Here is a 22527-nt window from a genome sequence, read left to right as displayed (position 1 = left end):
ATACCTCACTGTTTTGATTACGGTAGGTTTATAGTATTGTCTAAAGTCTGAGAGGGTTATGCCTCCTGCTTTATTCTTTTGCTTCAGACTTGCTTTGGCAATTGTGGATCTTTTGTGGGTCCATTTAAATTTTAGGATTATTTGTTCTATTTCTAGTTCTATGAAAAATATCATGGGCGATTTGATAGGGATCACATTATATTTGTAGATTACTTTGGGTAGTATGTCCATTTTAACAATATTCTTTCAGTCCAAAAGCATAGGGTATTTTTCCATTTCTTTGAATCATCTTCAGTTTCCTTTATTAATAGTTTATAGTTCTCAGTGTATAAGTCTTTCTCTCCTTGGTCAGGTTGATTCCTAGGTATTTTTTCCTGATGCAATTTTAAAGAGATTTTTTTCTAATTTCCCTTTCTGGTAATTCATTGCTAACATAAATAAATACAACCAATTTCTATGTGTTAATCTTATATCTTACTACCTGGCCGAATTCACTTCTCAGTGCTAGTAGTTTTTGTGTGTAGTCTTTAGTATCCTCTATATATAGTATCATGCCATTTTGCAAATATTATAATTTTATCTCTTCCCTTACAATTTGGATTGCTAAGTCACTTCTTTCGTGTCCAACTCTGTGTGACCCCATAGACAGCAGCCCACCAGGCTCCACCGTCCCTGGGATCCTCCAGGCAAGAACACTGGAGTGGGTTGCCATTTCCTTCTCCAATGCATCAAAGTGAAAAGTGAAGGTGAAGTCGCTCAGTCATGTCCGACTTAGCGACCCCATGGACTGCAGCCTTCCAGGCTCCTCCATCCATGGGATTTTCCAGGCAAGAGTACTGGAGTGGGTTGCCACTGCCTTTTAGCTTATGCTTTTCTTGTATGACTGCGGTGACTAGGACTTCTAGTACTATATTGAATAGACATGGTGAGAGTGGGCATCCTTGTCTTGTTCCAAATTTTAGGGGGGAAGCAGTCAGCTAAAAAGCTGACACTCACCATTGAGTATTATGTTGGCTGTGAATTTGTCATAAACAGCTTTTATTCTGTTGAGCTCTGTTTCCTCTATACTCACTTTGGTAAGAGTTTTTTTTTTTTTTTTTTTTTAACTTATTTTTAATATTTATTACAAATGTTGTAGGCAGTTTGGTATATGCCAACAATCATGCACTGTTAACATTTAGGATGTGAAAAAACACTCAACAGTTTCCAAAGGGATATATATGTGATATGGTCTTCATTTCAGAGAAGCATAAGTGACTGAATCACTGTCTGCTCTTTAGTGCTTCACCTAACCATTCCATGGCCTCATCAAAGCAAGTGCCTTTGGTTACTGAAGTTTTGAACGTTTGCTATTTTCAGTCCTTCAAGACAGGTGGCTCAAGTGAATTTGCCATCTCTGAGGGAGTCATGTCCTGTTCCATTGTCCTGCTTATTTGTAAACCCCCTAAAATGGCTCTTCTCAGCTCTTCTTCCTCCAACTTGGCAACTAACTCTGATTTCAAAATACCAATTTGGTCTTGGTCACCACAATCTACTACATAAATGACTGCATGAGAGTTTGAATAATAACATCAGTTGTCTGCCCTCCCAAATCCCAGACTTGGAATTTAAGGTTTTTGTATGTTACCATCCCAATATTAAATCCAATGGTAGGAATAGGAGCAATGACTTCTCCAGCCTGTAATCAGTACAAAATTGTGGTTTTTCCTGCTCCATCTAATCCCAAAATTAAAATTCTCATTTCCTAGGTTCCAAACAAACTGGAAAAAATGCTTGAGAAAATGTTACCCATGATGAACCACCTGTCCACCCTCATCAACCAAAGCCAGTTCAGCTCTCAGGCAGTCTTCTTGAAAACTTGCTTAGCCTGCAACTTCTGCATTGGACTCCTGGCAGTGGTTGGAGCAAGGGGCAATGGCGACTGCACACCAGGAAACTGGTAAGAGTTTAATTTTATCAAATGCTTTCTCTGCATCTGTTGAGATGATCATGTGTTTTTTGTTTTTTGTTGATGTGACGTATCACATTGTTTGATTTGCGTATGTTAAACCATCCTTGTGATCCTGGGATGACTCCAGCTTGGTTATGGTGTATGATCTGTGTGTTGCTGAATTCAGCTTGATAATATTTTGCTGAGAATTTTTGTATCTATATTCGTCCATGATATTGGCCTGTAATTTTCTAATAGTGTCTTTGTCTGGTTTTGGTATCAGAGTGATGGTGGCTTCATATAGATAGAATGCCTTTGGGAGCGTTCTCTCCTCTTGTATCTTTTGAGAGAGTTTAAGAAGGAGTGGTACAAGTTCTTCTTTGTGTGTTAGGTAGAATTCCCCAGTAAAGCCATCTAGTCCTGGACTTTTGTTTGCAGGGAGGTTTTTTTAGTGTGTGTGTGTGTGTGTGTTTTTTTTAAATTACAGATTTATTACAGAATTTTTATTACAGATTCTACTTATTGGTCTGTTCAAATTGTCTCTTTTTGATTGAGTTTTGGTGGGCTGTGTTTCTAGAAAGTTGCCCAAAGTTGCCCATTTCTTCTAGATTGCCCAATTTGTTGGCATTTGATAATACTCTCAGATGTTCCCCCCCCCCCCCTGCAGTATCTGTTGTTATTTTCCTCTTTTTCTCCCCTTACTTTGTTTATTTAGGTGAGCTGGGCCAGAGGTTTGTCAATTTTGTTTACCTTTTCAAAGAATCAACTTTAAGTTTTATTGATTTTTTCCAATTTTTAATCTCTGTTTTATTTTCCCTTTCATCTTCATTATATCTTTCAGATAACTTTAGGTTTGTTTGTTCTTCTTTTTCTAATACTTCCATTGGAGAGTTTTATATTCAAGTATTTTTAGATTATAATACACTCTCAAGATGTTAAAGATCAAAATACTAGAGATGATAAAAAGATTTGATTTTAAGTGATGGAACATTTCCAGCATTATCTTGCATCTAGTTAATACATGGAGGAAAAAGGGACTGCCCTAATGGCTCAGGGATAAAGAACCCGCCTGTCAATGCAAGAGACTCAGGTTTGATCACTGAGTTGAGAAGATCCCCTGGAGAAGGAAGTGGTAACCCACTCCGGTATTCTTGCCTGGGAAATCCCATGGACAGAGGAGCCTGGCTGGCTGCAGTCTATGGGGTCTCAAAAGTCAGACACAACTTAACAACTAAACAACAACAACAACAAAAGACCATTGTACATGTCAATAATACCAAATAGAAAAGCGACTTGGATATTAAGAAGTACTGTACTAGCCATTATATCACACTGCCTTTTTAGGCCACCTTCAGATATCACACACATTAAATTACTTGCTTTAACTTTCCACCTAGCTCTTCTCATCAAAAGAGAATGGATATAAGTCTGGTCTAGGTTAATAATGATATTCTCCAAAACACTCTCTAAAGCTACTTCTTGTCTGAATATGTTTTTCTTGGGGTCTGGTAAACCATCTAAACCTTAAACTGTAATAGGGCAATTTAATTGGTTTCCTGGTGGAGCATACAGGGGTAACTGAAAGACACTGATATTTACAGTCTCAAGTTAAACTAGCATCAATCTCACAAAGCATATTGGAAGAATAAGCTACCTAGCCATACAAGAGTTTACCGAAGTTTTATGCTATAAAGAGTCTATCAACAAAGGCAATTTTTGAGAGGATGGGGTACTTAGATTGTTATTTCAGTTTCTGAAAAAGTATTTTGAAATAACATCTTTGCTATGGCTACAGGATTTATTGAGTATAGGAGGTACAACTAGTAACTGGTTACTAGTCTAAGCCTCTGACACTGATGTGATTCAAGTAGAAGTGGAGTCAGATGTAATGTCTTACCCTTTCCTGTGGTATTTAAAGAATTAAAATGGCTTGTTAAACCTTTAAGTAATGAGGGCAGGACCAGCAGTGTTCACTGTATGGTTGATTCTATGTGACTTGAGCAGGCTGGATACTTTACTTAGTTTCATCTTTATGTGATCTGAATTAGCTGAGTGACCAGACATCATCTCTTCTAACATATTCATTTTAAAGAGTGGGAAACCAACACTGAGGTTAACTTGTTGAAGTAACCTACTTCTCTCTCCAAAGAGCTGAACCTCAGATTAAGTTTTCCTGATTTCTAACCCATTTATCTACATTGGATAAAATTGCCTCCAGCTCCACTTTTAACCACATCTTTTATGGGTTGAATTGTGTCCCCTCAAAAAATATTTTTCATTCCTAACCCCATAAACCTATGAATGTGACCTTATTTGGGAACAGAGTCATTGCGGATGTGATTACTTAAGACAAGGTCATACTATTAATATAGGGTGGGTCCTTAACCATATGACTGGTGTCCTTATAAGAAGAAGGAGAGTTGGACACAAACAGAGAGAGAAGATAGCCACATGAAGACAGAGTCAGAGATTAGAGTTATATTGCCACAAGCCAAGGAACACTTGCTCCCAGGAGCTGGACCAGGTAAGGAAGGATCCTCTCATAGAGGCTGTAGAAGGATGTGGCCCTGCCAACACCTTGATGGCAGTCTTCTAAAGTGGGAAGACAGTTCATTTCTGTTGAATTAAATGTGTGGTGCTTTGTTACAGCAGCCCTAGGAAATTAATACAACATGTAAAAATTAATACTGTGGCCTTGTGTGAAGGTACCATGTTTATGCCATAGCCGGTAGCCAGATTTCAGCACTCTAGGCAGCAGGTGATTTGTAGTTAGTATTGGGTTTTATTGATTGAACCAGAAGTTCTGATGCTTTCATAAACTGCACCTCTGAAATCTTCATACTAGAAACAGTTAGCCTTTCAATAACTTTAATACATACTTTTAAATGCTTATATAATTAATTCTATTGGACATTCTATTTATAGTGACTAAGATGTGGACACAGCTTGGTGGGTATACATATTGGCTTAATGTTTGAAAAGGTCTGATTACTCTAGATTGCTTAATAGCCATGTATTTCATCATTTTTCACACTCTGAGAGCTGCCAACAAGGAAGTAGCTCTTCTATATAATTGTCACAACTCACTGGAGTTGTCTCTACTTCTGTTTTAATAGCAATATTAATGATTATAAAGGATGTACCTATGTATGAGTGACCAGGTGGACTTCATTGTAGTGAAGCGCACTGTGGTTTACCCAGTTAATCCAATAAATGGCTCCAGAGCTTGTGTTCAGAATACAGAGGGGAATAGCATTGACATTGCCTTCCCTATAAGTATCCAGCCATAAGTATATGACTTAACACAAGCAGTGAGTTCATCACTGGAATAATTTCTGTTTAATTACTGTGGAGGCAAATGTTATGAGCATGAGCACAAGCTGGGATGGGGAGTTACATATAACCTGAATTGGCTGGAGGAGAAAACCAGTCAGAAAGGCATTTGAGGAACTGATACAAACTCTATTTCTGACAAGTGAGTAGGAAGCTCTCAGCCCTCACTCCATCCATCCGTGAATCCTGTGAGTGCTCCTTCGGTCTGGATCTTTAATCCAGCTTTTTCATTGCCAGTATTGCTAATACTGTGATGGCTGTTGCAATACCATCACCTCAGCACCTGGGCTATTTTAATATGATCCTGTTTCTTGCTTCCATCCTTACCTTACACTGTTTTTATCACAGCGGCCAGACTCATTCTTTAAAACTATGACTCAGACCATGTCTGTCCTCTCTCCAATAGCTCCCATGATTTCCCAAACTGGAATAAAATCCAGAACCCTTACAGTGGTTGATGGTTGATAAGCCACCCTTCTGACCTCATGTCCAACTGCCCTCTGCCTCCCTCCCCTCTGCCTCCCTCCCTCTGTTCCAGCTGCACGGGCCACCCTGCTGTACCATGATATCCACTGAGAGGTTTCACTTTGGCTGTTGGTTTTTGCTTTTTGTCCTTTTTTTTTTTTCTTGTTTGGAATGCTCTTATCCAGACAGATGATCAGCTCACTCATGCATTTCATGTCTTTGTCAGTTGTGACCTTTTTAGAAGGTCTTTCCTGGCCATTCAGTAAAAAAAAAAAAAAAAAAAAGACAACTCCCTGGTTTCCCTGTCATTCCCTGCCTGTCTCACTTACTTTGCCTTAGTTCCCCCCCCCCCTCGCCCCGCCCCCTATAGAATTTAGCACCATTGAAAAGCTTTCACTTTGTTGCATGGGGTAGGATGGGGGTGTTGGAATGACCTGGACAGGCAGTTGTATTCATACAATGTGGATAGGAGCTTCTCTTGTTGAAGGAGTTGAAAGGCCCCTGTGAAGGCAGAACTCTGAGCAGGGGGCAGATGGCAAAGGAAAAGGAGAGGTAGGCAGGACCAGATCATGGGGGCCACTGAGGGCATGTTAGATTGAGGATCCCAAGCCTGAGAGAAACATGTAGCCACTGACAGTTTTCAAAGGGGGAGTGATGATGCATGTACATACTAAGACCCCTGCTGATTGTGTGTAGAGAATGGTTGGGAAATGACAAGTTTGAAGTAGCCCATTCCGGTGATCTGGATGGGGGATGACACGTTCTAGATCATTAGGTTTACCTGAAGAGAGGGATGGGGGACAAGGTTGGGGACACTGGGGAGACTATCGAGACTTCTCCTGAAGGAGCAAGGGTGTAAGGGGGTGGCTCTTGCTCAGCTTGGGATCTTGAGATGGAGTAGGTTTATGAGTATTGAAGCTAGAGGCTGGAAGAGCAGACCATGGATTCTGTTTTAGATATGTGGTCTTTATACTACAATTCTTCTCACAACCAGACCCATTTATCTAATCCCCTTGTTAACATTTCTGCTCACATACTTACAAGGCAGCTCAAAGCTTAGCATGTAGCCTGGACATAGTGTTTGAATTTGTGGAAAAGATCTTCCAAGGAGAGGTATGAGAAGTAATCACATGGGAGCCTGGACTGACCCCTGAGATGTTCTAACTTGTAACAGAAATCAGGTGGAAAGGAAAAATTCCCAGAAGATGGCTCCTTTCTCCTTGGAGATTCATTCTGATCAAGTTTTTGACAGATGAAGAAACAGATGCTGAGAACAGGGAGGCAACTTGCCTGATCTCCTGGGTAGTTGGGCAGTGAGATTAAGCAGTCTTTCTGGATTGGGGTAGAGTAGGAGTAAGTAAGTCGAAATAAGAGGTTTTTGAACTTATAGCAGAGTGTTTATGTCATATTACCACTTGGACAAGAGTCTCATATATGTTCCTACCTTCTTCCATGTGAAATCTATGTCCACTCCCATTTAGAAATACCTAGGAAAGGTACTTCCATTAATTTTTTTTTTTTTTTCAGAAACCTCTCCTCTGTATCCTTGTGACACTAAAAATTTACTACGTGGTGCAAAGTGGTTTTAATTTTTGAATTCATTCTCTTTTTCTCCCCTCCTGTCTCTTGTCTTCCTCCCTCTCTCCCTCTCTCATTTTCTCCTTAGATTGGGATCGGCACTCATGTGTCTGCAGCTTTTAACACTGTCAGTATGCAGTACATTGTTGATAGACATGCATCTAAATAGAATGTGCAGAATGCAACAGAATGCATTTTTAAAAAGTTTAATCCTAAAGATGTTTCAGTGTGTTCTAAGAGGAGCTGTAATTCTTTGTGTTCTGGACAAAGAATAGATTCAGATCATTAGCATTCTGCTCCTCACAGTAGGGGGGACATTTTGCAGTAAATTATACTCATCAGCGCTCCCATAGACCCTTGCAAACAAGGCTCGCTGAGCCCTTGCTTGGAAGTTGCTGCTACCAGCTTTATAAGAGAGGCAGTAACTAGTTAAGACAAACTGCAAACCATGAATGTGCATTCTATAGGGGACCCACCCGATCAATGTTAGTAGAGCCCCTAAATCTGCTCAAAAGAACCTCTTTAGAGTTATCACAGAATTTTAAGTTAGTACTTCAATGCCCTTTACAAAGAGTTTAAGTCCTTTGCTCTTCCCCATGAACATTTTCATCAAAATGTGCTTGAGCTCCAACTGCTTGGTGAAAAATAGGTCACTGCTAGTCATGTTTAGCATTCTTTCTTCCCCTTTGGGATAGAATCTGCCTTCAGACTATTTTTCACACAGAATAAGGATTAGTGCCTCTTTATCAATGTTGTCCATATCCCCCCTCAGTGTACTTTATTATCACTGCTAGAAGGTGCTTCTCTAAGACTGAGTTGTAGAGCTGTTAAAAAAAAAAAAAGTCAAGCTCCCCAAAGCCAGGGAAAATTGAAATGTCACTCTTTACAAGGAGTTTTAGGAGGGAGACTAAGCGTTTACTTCAATACAGACCATCCATTCTAGGGCCCAGTTAAGAAACTTTCAAAATCAATTTTAAATCTTTTCTTTACAGCTTTCACATCCCTTCAATACCATCCTTTTTTTTTTTTTGTTTCTTTTTATGAGATTGCCTTGGCCAGGTAGCCCAGGCCAGGGTGGGGTGGGTTGGTGGGGGTGGGCTGGAGGGACGCTGGTGGTTGATCTGTTGTCCAGGCTCCGTCACTCCTGTGCCCGCAGCTCTGCACTCCGGCCTGGCTGCCCCCCGCCCGCTGCCTGCCTGCCCCAGATGCACTGAGCCTGCCTGCTGTTTGGCAGACATATCCCTTTGTTTGTGCTCCTTGTGTTGCTCTAATAACCCTCCTTAAGGCCAAATTAGATTTATATGGAAGGAGAAGGGAGCTAGAGGCTTCAGAATGACTATGCTAATTAGAAACCAAAATATAAACAGCAACTCCACATGGATGTATTAAATAGGCCAGCATTCTCCACAGCGAATCAAATTAAGAGAAATCCCATTATCTCGCTCAGGGCTTCTGCGTGTTTTTCCTGACCGCCTGCTTTCTTGTATGAACAGGACAAGGGCATGAATATATTTCATTCTAGGTCTGGTTCTAAACTACAGTCTCTTTCTCCCTCACCCCAAACTACAATGATTCCAAGTCATTATTCACAATTACAGCAAACTCATTTTTAAAAAATCCACTGTAAGTTTATATATCACCCTCTAAAGATTTTAGGCTTCGATGCAGCCTCAAACATTTCATTTATTTTCACCAGCTTGGCTTCAATGTTAACTAGTTACCGCAAAGTATTCTAAACAGACTTCTGGAAAGTCCCATGGATCCTATGAGAATTTATGATTATCTGTTACAGGAAATGAATATTCCATCCCTTAATTTCTAACCTTGTGCAGTCAGGCTGATGCTACAAAGGAATGTAAAACAAAAGTAACCTGTCTCGTCCTTTAAAATGAACCAGTACTAGTTGTCACAAAGTTTTTAGGAGCTCAGTATTACAGGTGGCAAAGCAGGTAGGAAAAGTAGTCACTTTTGCAGTTAAAAGTTGCTAAGCTAGTGATGGAGGAGGCATTGGAAATGAGAGGTTTTCTCAGAGGCTGGGGAAACAGAAGGCAGGTCTCCGTTAGGCAGTGGAAAAACTTTCAATGTACAAGTGAAAGTGAAAGTCGCTCAGTCGTGTCTGACTCTTTGCGACCCCATGGACTTAGTCTATGGAATTCTCCAGTCCAGAATACTGGAGTGGGTAGCCTTTCCCTTCTCCAGAGGATCTTCCTAACCGAGGGATTGGACCCAGGTCTCCCACATTGCGCGCTGATTCTTCACCAGCTGAGCTACAAGGGAAGGCAGGTATACCAAAGCTTGGAGAATCATGGCTCTTGTCTTTCAACTTTTAAAAAATTGTATTTATTTTTAATTGAAGGATACTTGCTTTATAGTTTTGTGTTGGTTTCTACCAAACAGCAACATGATCTTTCAACTTTTTATGAAAATAAAATTTTCACTACTCATAGCTTTTCATTTTGTGCTATATGATAAGTCCTCTAATGATACAACAGTGAGCAAGCTGGAAGTCCCTGAGGCAGGGGTATGGAGCTGCAGGAAGATAAACCCCAAGAAAACTAGCAGGGGACTGAGAGACTGGAGCTTCAAGGTAGCCAAAACAGCAGAGGTGCTCCTTCAGTTGAGTTCCTGTAGGAGAAATCATGAAAGTACATTTTCCACCCTACTTCTGGGCCAAGTTCATCATGGTCTGATCAACTCCTTTTCTGCTATGTGAGAACTCCAATTCCTTTTCCTTTCTTTTGAAAAGAAGTCACACCCCAATTTTGCAAGTCAGAAGCAGACCAATCTATTGTAACCAGAAAGGAATAAAGCATTGTGGTTAAAGAAAGTAGTGGGGAGGGCAAGCTCCTTGGCAGAAGATGAGAATTCTGGTCCTCAGGATTAAGTAATGATGGCCATCCCTTCACAACAGCACGTATAGACCACTCTTCTATTTTACTGATGATCCCTTTCTCAGGGCTGTTTCTTCTTATGTAAATATTAAGCCTACTGCTTCTTCTGGGGAAAGCTAAGAAGAGTGAATAGTAGGAATTTCAGGGTACATCATGTGTTTCTCCAGGCATGAATACTGTAGTGAGTTGCCATTCCCTTCTCCAGGGGATCGTCCCCACCCATGGATTGAACCCAGGTCTTATGCACTGCAGGCAGATTCTTTGCCTCCTTAGCTAGATTCACATTACTTAGGGAAAATAAGCTTCTCTGAAAATGCCTCATTTACCTGTCATCTGCTATTCCAGTGAAGGGCTTAGCATTAATTTTCTTTTGCGGTTTTTGTGACAAAGACTCTCTCCTCTATCAAAATTCAGTCAAGCTCCCCTGAGCCTTCCTTTAGACTAACTCTTAGCCTTGGTTTTACCATTTTGGGCCTTCCCAGCCTAGTTGCAGCAAGAATCCTGCTAAGTCAGTTTAGGCATAATCCTTTTACCCTGGATGTTTGATCATCCTTGTACCTGATCTAGCTCCTCATCCCTTACAACCTCCCAGATGACAACTGATCACCTGGCCTGCCTTCAGCAAGAATCCTATTAATTCAGTTTAGCAAGAATTACCCCTTCTTGGTAATTTTCCATCCATCTCCCCCCTACCTCCCATAGTCATAAATCCTCAGTTATCTTTACAATATTCTGAGTTGTGTTTCATCTCTCCTCCCCCATGGCAATAGTCTGCACATCTATTGCAAAAACCCTGAGTAAAGTCTTCTTTACTGTTTTAAGTGTAAGAATAATTTTTCTAATTCTTGGCAAAAATATTTGTCCTTTATGGTAAAAGCAGTTGAATAAATGAAACATCTGTTTAACATTTTGCTTAAACCAAATTCTGTGTGTCTGTGTGTACAATATATAAATGTACATATACTAAATACATACGTATATCAATATACATATGCATATCACATATATATCTATACCTATATACATATGCTTATATACATATATATATCATATTGATATACATATGTATATCAATCAGAAGATTCCTAAAAGACTGTCAAAGAAAGTAATTTTAAATATTTTTTATTACATATTACTACTTTCAGGGTAAAATTCTAAACTGTTAGCAAGTGTACAAAATCTTCTTGATTAGCCGTTTTCCTCCAAGCCTCTTACTTTTCCACCCAGTTGGAACAGTGTTCCTCCATTTCAACTTTGTGGGCTTCCCTGTGGCTCAACAGTAAAGAAACTGCCTGCAATGCAAGACAGGGCTTTGATCTCTGGGTCAGGAAGATCCCCTGGAGGAAGGCATGGCAACCCATTCTAGTATTTGCCTAGAGAATTCCACGTACAGAAGAGCCTGGCAGGCTATAGTCCACAGGGTCCCAAAGAGTCGGACTTCACGACTGAAACAACGTAGCACACACACATGCACTCCAGCTTTAGTTTAAATATCCAAGGCATGCAAACAGGCCATATTTAAAAAAAAAACAAAACTGTAGGTATGTGCCACCCAACATGGGAACCATTAGGCAAAAATGACTATTACGTTTAAAGTAAGTCAAGTTAAAATTGCCTCAGTCACAGTAGCCACATCTCTAGTGTTCAGTATGTAACTATGACTATTGGCTGTCATATTTGTTAGCATAGATGGAGAGAAATTTCCATTATCTATCATTGTTAGAAAATTCTATAGGATAGTGCTGATCTATATAATTCAGGCTTTCAGGAACAAAAAATGCAGACAGCTCTCAGAGCCAGGCTTACAACAGCATACAGTGTGGAGAGTATTTAATACCAACTTATATTCATTTACTCAAATTTAAGGCTTGTTGTGGCACATTCTGTGAATCCTTTCTTGGTTCCCCCAGCACACAGTAATCAACATTTGTTTCTGTTGCTTATACGATGTTTTTGTTTTCCTGGCTGTAAATCGGAACCCTAAGAAGCAGAATCCGTATCTAAATCTATAGGAATAAGTAGATAGAGTGAATGAAGAGTTTTGTCCCTGTAGCATGAGTTTAGCAAAGTACTGGTGACTTTGGGAAAGTTGGATCTTTGGAGAAGGTCCAAATCCTTGGCTCTTTTGCAGGTATGCTGCTCTTGCTGCTAAGTCGCTTCAGTCATGTCTGACTCTGCGACCCCAGAGACGGCAGCCCAGCAGGCTCCCCTGTCCCTGGGATTCTCCAGGCAAGAACACTGAAGTGGGTTGCCATTTCCTTCTCCAGTGCATGAAAGTGAAAAGTGAAAGTGAAGTCACTCAGTCGTGTCTGACTCTTCACGACCCCATTGACTGCAGCCTACCAGGCTCCTCTGTCCATGGGATTTTCCAGGCAAGAGTACTGGAGTGGGGTGCCATTGCCTTCTCTGTCACAGGTGTCATAGATACTGACAAATTACATATCTCTATTTACAGATACTGAAATTGAGGCTAAGGAGTTAAAAATACCTGCCTTAGCGTTGTTGTGCGCATTGATTTAATAAATCACTTAGCACTGTGCACGGCATATAAGTACTTAATATTTGGTATCATTTAATCTAAATTTTGCATTCCTTATTTTTTAAAAATTATTGGGATATTGGGGAGGAGGTCACATTAGTATTTTATTTAAAATATTTTTTAAAGAATCATTTTGATGTTCAAAGCAAGGTAAGAGTTAGTAATGGGGAAAGGGTGATTTGTTTCTAGCTTGAACTTAAATCAGGCTTTGCTTTAACACGTGTATCCAAGTTGGACACAAAGGATGATACTTCATGGTCAGAAAGACTTGTGTTTAAAAAGAAGATTCAAGAGAGAGAGATCAGAATTATACTTTAAGCATTAGAAAGGAGGCAATAGTGATATTCTTAATATATTAGACACAGAGTCATTGAATAAAGTCTCAGTGATGCAATAGATGTTCCTTCTCTCAATTTTATCAGTTTGCAAAATTCATGAGGTTAATAAGTATTAAAAATCTCATTACTGTACCATATCAGATAGGGATGTAGCTCGAGGGTGTAATAAACTAGTTCTATTGTTGAAACTCCATCAAAAAGCAGGACTGCACTTACCAGCATTATAAAAACCTCTATATCTTTCTGCATACAACTTTATCTAACAAAAAAGATTACATATGGGGTTTCTGAAAACTCACAATTCAAATCTTGAAACTCATTGACTTCACATATAAAGTTATAGCAGGTGGCTATTAACAGTTCGAAAGAGATTCACTGTCAGCAAAGTGCTATTGGTCTAGTTGTAGATATACTGGGAATTTACATCAATAGCCATATTTTGCTTTTTTTAAAAAAAATCTTGTATAACTTTGCTGAAGCAATACTGGTTCCAAGTATTTTGCACAGTGCAACTGTTACCCCCTACTTCTTGTAGAGATTATACATCCATATTGATAGGGTCTAATAGCTGCTTACTCCTTCTCAGGAAGAACTGAGGAAGCTTCAGTAGAATTTACTTATACTGACTCTAGTAACTTCATGTTCTATTCTTCCTGCAGCTCAACCTGGGAGCCTTCATCACCCTCAGTTAGTTATCAGCTACACTATTGCCCTTCTCAAATGTCACTTTGTTTTAATATTTAATGGATAACTTAAGATAAATTACCCTAGAGATGGATGTGAGGGGCCCTACTTGTAAGATACAAATTGGGGGAAAATCCTAAATAAAAATATAAGCTACATTGATAGTATAATGAACTATTTGTTCATCTTCCCTTAAGTTATTCCAAGTACAGCAGGCAAGGAAGGTAAGTTTGCAAGATATATTGCTTTGCTACCCATGATTTTTTCCTCCTAGAGCACTCGTAATTTTCAGGTAGCAACTCTGTTTCCACCTATGATCTCAGATTGGTTAGACTCTTATCTTAGGTGAGAAATTATAGTTTTGCTAAAGCACTTAGATATTTCCTCAGATTGATATAAGTATGGGGAAAGAAGGTCAGGGAACATGAATTAGTTTTGGCAAATGAACTATATTGCTGTTTAGTCTCTCAGTCATGTCCAACTCTTTGTGACCGCATGAACTGCAACATGCTAGGCTTCCCTGTTCTTCATCATCTCCCAGAGCTCGCTCAAACTCATGTCCACTGAGTCAGTGATGCCACGCAACCATCTTGTCCTCTGTCATCCCGTTCTCTTCCTGCCTTCAATCTCTCCCAGCATCAGGGTCTTTTCTAATGAGTTGGTTTTTCACATTAGGAGGCAAAATATTGTAGCTTCAGCATCAGTCAATACAATGAATATTCAGGACTGATTTCCTTTAGGATTGACTGGTTTGATCTCCTTGCAGTCCAAGAGACTCTCAAGAGTCTTCTCCAACACCACAGTTCAAAAGCATCAGTTCTTCAGTGCTCAGCCTTCTTTATGGTCCAACTCTCACATCCATTCATGACTACTAGAAAAAACATAGCTTTGACTAGATGGGCCTTTGTTGGCAAAGTAATGTCTCTCCTTTTTAATATGCTGTCTAGGTTGGTTATAGCCTTTCTTCCAAGGAGTAAACGTCTTTTAGTTTCATGGCTGCAGTCACCATCTGCAGTGATTTTGTAGCCCAAGAAAACAAGTTCTGTCACTGTTTCTATTGTTTCCCCATCTATTTGCCATGAAATGATGGGGCCAGATGCCATGATCTTAGTTTTTTTGAATGTTGAGTTTTAAGCCAACTTTTTCACTGTCCTCTTTCACCTTCATCAAGAGGCTCTTTAGTTCCTCTTCACTTTCTGTCATAAAGGTGGCATTATCTCCATATCTGAGGTTATTGATATTTCTCCCAGAAATCTTGATTCCAGCTTGTGCTTCATCCAGCTGAGAATTTCTGCATGATATACTCTGCACATAAGTTAAATAAGCAGGGTGACAATATATAGCCTTGATGTAATCCTTTCACAATTTGGAGCCAGTCTGTTGTTTCATGTCTGGTTCTAACTGTTGCTTCTTGACCTATGCAGGTTTCTCAGGAGGCAGGTAAGGTGGTCTGGTATTCCCATCTCTTCAGAATTTTCAGCAGTTTGTTGTGATCTACAGAGTCAAAGGCTTTAGCATAGTCAATTAAGCAGAAGTAGATGTTTTTTCCTAGAATTCTCTTGCTTTTCCTATGATCCAACAGATGTTGGCAATTTGATCTCTGGTTCTTCTGCCTTTTCTAAATCCAGCTTGAACATCTGGAATTTCTCAGTTCACATGCTGTTAAAGCCTAGCTTGGAGAATTTTGAGCATTACGTTGCTAGCGTGTGAAATGAGTGCAATCATGTGATAGTTTGAACATTCTTTGGTGTTGCCTTTCTCTGGGATTGGAATGAAAACTGACCTTTTCCAATCTATGGCCACTGCTGAGTTTTTCAAATTTTCCAGCATATTGAGTGCAGTACTTTAACAGCATCATCTTTTAGGTTTTAAAATAGCTCTGCTGGAGTTCCATCACCTCCACTGGCTTTGTTCATAGTAATGCTTCCTAAGGCCCGCTTGACTTCTCACTCCAAGATGTCTGACTCTAGGTGAGTGATCACACCTTCATGGTTATCTGAGTCATTATGATCTTTTTTTGTATAGGTCTGTGTATTCTTGCTTCCTCTTCTTAATATCTTCGGCTTCTGTTAGGTCCATACCATTTCTGTACTTTATTGCGCCCATCTTTGCATGAAATGTTCCCTTGGTATCTCTAATTTTCCTGAAGAGATCTCTAGTTTTTCCCATTCTATTGTTTTCCTTTATACCTTTACATTGATCACCAAGGAAGGCTTTCTTATCTCTCCTTGCTTTTATTTGGAACTCTGCTTTCATATGGATATGTCTTACCTTTTCTCCATTGTCTTTTGCTTCTCTTTTTTTCTCAGCTATGTGTAAGGCCTCCTCAGACAACCCTTTTGCCGTTTTGCATTTCTCATTCTTGGGGATTGTTTTGGTCACTGCCTCCTGTACAATATTACAAACCTCAGTCCATAGTTCTTTAGGTACTCTCTCTATCAGATCTAATTCCTTTATTTGTCACTTCCACTGTATAATCATAAGAGATTTGATTAAGGTCATACCTGAATGTCTAGTGGTTTTCCCTACTTTCTTCAGTTTGAATCTGAGTTTGTCAATAAGGAGTTCATGTTCTGAGTTACAGTCAGCCCCTGGTGTTGATTTTGCTGACTGTATAGAGCTTCTCCATCTTTGGCTACAAGGAATATAATCAGTCTGATTTTGGTATTGACCATCTGGTGATGTCCACGTGTAGAGTCTTCTCTTGTGTTGTTGGAAGAGGGTGTTTCCTATGACCAGTGCATTCTCTGGGAAAAACTCTGTTAGCCTTTGCCCTGCTTCATTTTGTACCCCAAGGCCAAACTTGCCTGTTACTTCAGGTATCTCTTGACTTTCTAGTTTTGCATTTCAATCCCCTATGAAGAAAAGGACATCTTTTTTTTTGGTGTTAGTTCTAGAAGGTCTTGTAGGTCTTCATAGAACTGTTCAATTTCAGCTTATTTGGCATTAGTGGTTGGGTCATACACTTTGATTACTGTGATATTGTATGGTTTGCATTGGAAATGAACAGAGATCATTCTGTCGTTTTTGAGATTGCACCCAAGCACTGCATTTCAAACTCTTTTGTTGACTGTGAGAGCTATTCCATTCCTTCTAAGGGATTATTGCCCACTATAGTAGATATAATAGTCATCTGAATTAAATTTGCCAGTTCCAGTCTGTTTTATTAGTTCACTGATTCCTGAAATACCAGTGTTCTCTCTTGTCATCTCCTGTTTCACCACTTCTAATTTACCTTGATTCATGGACCTAACATTCCAGGTTCCTTTGTTGTATTGTTCTTTACAGCATTGGACTTTACTTTCACCACCAGGCACACCCACAACTTGGCATTGTTTCCCCTTGGCTTGGGCTCTTCATTCCTTCTGGAGCTATTTCTCCACTCTCCTCAGTTGCATATGCGTACCTACAGACCCGGGGAGTTCATCTTTCAGTGTCATATCTTTTTGCCTTTCCGTACTGTTTATGGGTTCTATAGTGGATCATTTCCATTTTTACTCAGAAAGGGAAGCCTTTCTCAGCAAAACCTTGGGAGGGATAGACTTTTATTCCTTCCTCATCTTTTCTGCCTAGAAGTCAAATGAGATGCACGGAGGTCATCTTGCTAACACAGTTTTAAAAGCTTGTGGACAAAAATCCAATATTTTAAAGATGAAGGAAAAAAGAGCCTGGGCCCATGACATTGATATTGAGCTTACCTCTAGAGTTCTATGTGAGAGAAATAAACCTCCATTTTAAAAGCACCTCTAAGCTGGGTTTTCCTATGAAGTGAAATTGCACAGTCATGTCTGACTCTTTGTGACCCCATAGACTGTAGCCTACCAGGCCCCTCTGTCCATGGGATTTTCCAGGCAATTGTACTGGAGTGGTTTGCCATTTCCTTCTCCAGGGTTTCTTCCCAACCCAGGGCTCAAACCCAGGTCTCCCGCATTCTAGGCAGATGCTTTACCATCTGAGCCACCAGGGAAGTGCCAGGTTTTCCTATAGTGGGAAGCATTCCTGGGTGATTCAGTAACTGACAGACATTAGTTTTCTCACGTGACAAATTATTTTCTGTGGCCAGAACTTTATTTTTAGGGCTGGAATCCAGTGCTTTCCACTGTGGCTTGTTGTGAGCAGACAGTAAAACTTTGTCTAAACCATCATTTTAGTCAACTTGGGCTGCTGTTGTAAATTATCAAAGACTGTGTGGCTTAAATAACAGATTTATTTTCTCTCATTTCTGGAGGCTGGAATCTAAGAACAGTGTGTCAGTGAGGTTGGGTTCTGGTGAAGGCTCTCTTCCCAACTTATAGGTGGCCACCTTCTTTCTCCTCACATGTCAGAGAGAGAGCGAGCCAGCTTTGATGCCCCTTCCTTTTTTTTTTTTTTTTCTTTTAAGAGCACAGATACCAACACAAGGGCCACATTGTCATGACCTCAACTGAACATAATTATCTCTCAAGGTATCATCTCCAAATACCATCATATATGGGAGGTTAGGGCTTCAGTGTGTTTTGGTGGGACACACTTCAATCCATGGCAATATGCAATCTACACTATTTTTACTTCTAAGCTCTCAGAGGGCCTTGTATTCATGAGGCACATGTGAAGAAACTTAGATATACATCATTTAAATGGTGAGGTTATTCCCTGTGCTGGCTTCATACACTTGTTGGGGCGTACATGCTAAGAGGGGACCTGTTCATGCTTATCAGGCTTGCTCTCATCCAGAGCATTGTCGTACTATGTTGCTTCCTTATGAAAGTTAGTCATCCAGCTTTTCTTCCTGGTCTCCTGCGTTGTTCATTTGGTTCCTTTCTTCATTCTTATTCATCTACCCTGTGGCTAATCACCACCTCTAAGTATATGGGGTATAGATTTCATAGGCCACAGCAAATGAGAACATGCAACCTTATGTTTTTTTCCAGAACTAACCTCATCTTACTGAGTCCTCAGTAGGTCTGAGATAGACATAAAATATTCTAAACACTTGAAACAAGTCATCATTGTTTCAAGTTGAAACAAGGGATAAATCCAGGATTTTACCTTTCTTCTGCTTTTATTTCCTGTGGCTCCTGACTAGGATGACCAGGGCACCGGGAGAAATGAAAAAACTCCTAGCCGTGTTTGGAGATCCTGAACAGATGACGCGGCCTGTGCCCTGGCTTGGTCTGCAGTATGCCTCTGCCTTCCATGTCCCTTTTGCTGGACAACCACAGTGGTATTCTTACTGTGCTCCACACACTGACATTTTAATATGTGCATAATTGGTTCACTATCCAAACAATACATAAGGATGTAAAAATAGGAATTTCATGTCTCCTTCCCAAGCTCTAGCCCTTCTACCAGGAGGCAACGACTTAATACTAATTCTATAGTTCGCATCATAGCTTTAAAGCTGAAAAGAAATAAAAGAATGAGTGTTTAGACAGGATTTATTGTCTCTGCTGGGAAAGATGAAGAATTTACTAAATTTACCCAACCTCTTATCTCTTGTACCAAATCTGTTAATTATAGTTACATAAAAGATTGTAAATGCCAAAGCTTGATTTAAAAATAAATTATAACTAAGTCTTCCATGCTCTGGTTTGTAGATTCATCCCATAGATAATGAATGGCATTTATCATATTATGTAAATGTTCTTTTGAAACCAGTTATTATGAATGGATTCTTTCAGAAGTAGACAACCTTAGATTACTGAAACATTGCTGCTTTTAGGAGACTTTTCCATGTTTTAAGGTCTAATATAGCCATTAATTTCTTTTTATCTAACTAACTTTTCTGGTTCTGATAACTATTCTCTCCCTCAGACCTAGGGAACGTTGGAACGTTGCTAGACCCAGGGAACACTGCATATCCTGTCTTTTGTCTCTACATACCCATACTCTGAGGAACCTTTAAATGAAAGTGAAGGTCTCTCAGTTGTGTCTGACTCTTTGTGACCCCATGGACTATCGTCTATGGAATTCTCCAGGCCAGAATACTGGAGTGGGTATCCTTTCCCTTCTCCAGGGGAATCTTCCTGACCCAGGGATCGAACCCACGTCTCCCACATTGCAGGTGGATTCTTCACCAGCTGAGCCACAAGGGAAGCCCAAAGGGACCTTTAATAGAGGGACTATTCATAGGATACCTGATTGGGTGTGTCAGTTTTTTCCTATTAGGACCCTTTTAAGTCTAATCTCAGTCAGTCTATTACTCATGTATAAAGACGCAAATCCAAAAATTTCACTCAGAACTTTGATGTACTGAATGCAAAATGACACAACAATACATTGTTGTCACTAAAATATTTGTAGAACTGTTCCTTACAAAGGCATTTATGTAGGATGGTATAATTTAGAAATTCCAATGATGATAAAGGTCTCTGTGTTTAGGTATAACTCATATTTCATTCAATCTATTCAGTATGTTGGGGATCCTTTCCATCAGTTTGCCTTAAATTATATTTTTAAAGCATTATTCAGAGTAACACATTTATGGACTTAAAGTTTGACAGTGCTAAAAGACTTAAAAAAAACAATGATCTCTTTCTCTGCCCTGTACCTCCTACTCCACTGGTGTGCCCTAACCATTTTATCTGGAATTTACCTACGCAGTGGTAGTTTCCTTCTATTTCTTTATCAGTTGGGATACTGTATCTTATTATGGATGTTGATTATTTAGTCCAGCTTCCTGCCTCTGGCCTTCTCATGAGTTTCTCAACATCATTATCAGTCAAAGGAAGATAGCATATGGCTATAAAAATATTGCCCTCTACTGAGCCAGGTAATATACTACAATGAAGATTCTCTTTTCGTACAGTGTTTTTCTATTTATCTATTTTTAAAAAAGTTCAGGTGAGCTTTTGAAAACCAACTGATTTTTTCCTAAATGCCAAAATACAAATCCATCAGCTCTCTTTATTTCCCAGATAATTTCCTCTTGCAGTCTCTGTGCTCTGGCACCAACTGAGATTGATTATTCTCTGAGTATAACTTATTACTTATCTAGCATTTTCCTTCTCTGATCTCCAGTGTTTGAGCTTCCATTTTATGAATCATCTATCTTAGTTTTTGCTGTTGTTGTTGTTGTTGTCATTGTCATTGTTTATAACTTTGATTTGACGGAATCCATCCTCCAGTAGCATCTGAAAAAAGGCACACTCAAGGTATATTTTAGTTCTAGACCTGAAAATGTCTTTTTCAACCTGTATTTCCCTGCCTACACAAACCACCCATCAAGTATGAGTGTAGAACAATATATATATTTTTTTCCTCGGAAATTTAAGGGCATTGTTCTATTGCCTTAAGGCATCTGGTGTTGATGTTGAGAGTTCTGAAGATACTCTGATTCTCATTCCTTTTTTGTAACTTATTCTCCCTTCCAGAAAATTTTAGGATCTTACTCTCTCTATTGTTTAGTGATGTTAATTTGTATACTTTATGTGCATTTAAAGGTTAATTGACTGTGCTCATGTTTTTCTCTTACTGATATTAGAACTAACTTCAGGGATAGCACATCCATTTTGATGTTAAAAAAAAAAAAAGAATGAATCTGTATATACAATCAATACTATAACCAAAAGTAGAGTCTGGTCCACCCAAAGGCCAACAAAGAGACAAGATTGGTGGAAAAGAAAGTTTGCTTTATTTTGGATGCTGGCAACTGGGGTGGCTGGGGGGACGGTGGACTCTTGTCCAACAGCCGATTCCTGCCTACTGACAATCAGTGGGCAAGAGATTTTGTAGACAGAGGGAGGGTGATACATGCAGAAATCCTACAGTCAGTTCTGACAGCCATCTTGAAATTGGTCATGTGGTGTTCTGATCAGCGTCATCTTGGTTGCTTGAAGTGCTATTAACCTTCAGTTCTAGGGTCAACTTGTTCCCATTTCTTGAGACCAGTTCTTGGAATTGTAGCACTTTATGTCATGGCTATAGTCTGGTCATCATATAGTTAACTTCTTCTACCTGGTGGGAGTTTCAATACCTATAAGATCTCTCACAGGATATGGCTCAGAATATTATCTGTAGCCCATGTTATTTTCCTTAACAATTAAAAATAATGGTCCATTAAGCTCATTCCAAAGATTCAAGTTGGCAAGTGGAAAATCTTCAATGTGGTTAATGATAGAACAATTTTTAAACCCCAAATCACATTACATTAATATTGTTAACTAGCATGTTATTATTTAGTGGGTCTTAAAATAAATTTGTAAATCTGCTTTTGTTTTATAATTCCATAAGAAGTCTCCCTGTATTTGCTAAGTTTCTACAGGTGTAGGACACCAAAACCTCCTTAGGCTTATATTCACTATATTTATTTTTAAGTGCAGTGTGACTGAATGTGTCCTCCCCAAATTCATATATTGAAGACCAATTGCCAAATGTGAGAGTATTTGAAGGTGGGGACTTTGGGAGGTGATTAGGTTATAAATGGAATTAGTGCTCCTATAAAAAGACCCCACAGAAGTGTTTGATCCCTTCTGCATGTGAGTGAGGACATAGAGTTCTTACCAAATACCAAATCTGCAACTTCCTTGATCTCAATTTCTCGACCTCCAAAACCTTGAGAAACAAATAACTACTGTTTTTTAGTAAGCTACTCAGTCTATGGTGTTCCCTTACAGCAGCTGAACTAAGTACGTTTTATGAAGAGGGAATTTATTCTTAGCTATAATACTTAGAACATTATAAAACATACATTCAGCATATAAAATGTTTATATGTACATATTTTCATGTATAAATTTAACACTGGATTACTAAAAGAATGTTTCGAATTGATTGAGTCCTCTGAAGTTTG

At 39.4% G+C, this 22527-nt stretch overlaps 1 pseudogene; it reads right to left on the bottom strand.

Moving 5' to 3' along the window:
- Positions 1–1262: 1262 nt before the first annotated feature.
- On the bottom strand, positions 1263–1792 carry LOC128053841 (ADP-ribosylation factor-like protein 1; annotated as a pseudogene).
- Positions 1793–22527: the final 20735 nt, after the last annotated feature.

The sequence above is a fragment of the Budorcas taxicolor genome, chromosome 10 (genome assembly GCF_023091745.1).
Source record: "Budorcas taxicolor isolate Tak-1 chromosome 10, Takin1.1, whole genome shotgun sequence".
In the NCBI taxonomy this organism is placed as follows: domain Eukaryota; kingdom Metazoa; phylum Chordata; class Mammalia; order Artiodactyla; family Bovidae; genus Budorcas; species Budorcas taxicolor.
The sequence above is the reverse complement of the archived record's forward strand: the minus strand, read 5'-3'. Positions and strand labels throughout refer to the sequence as shown.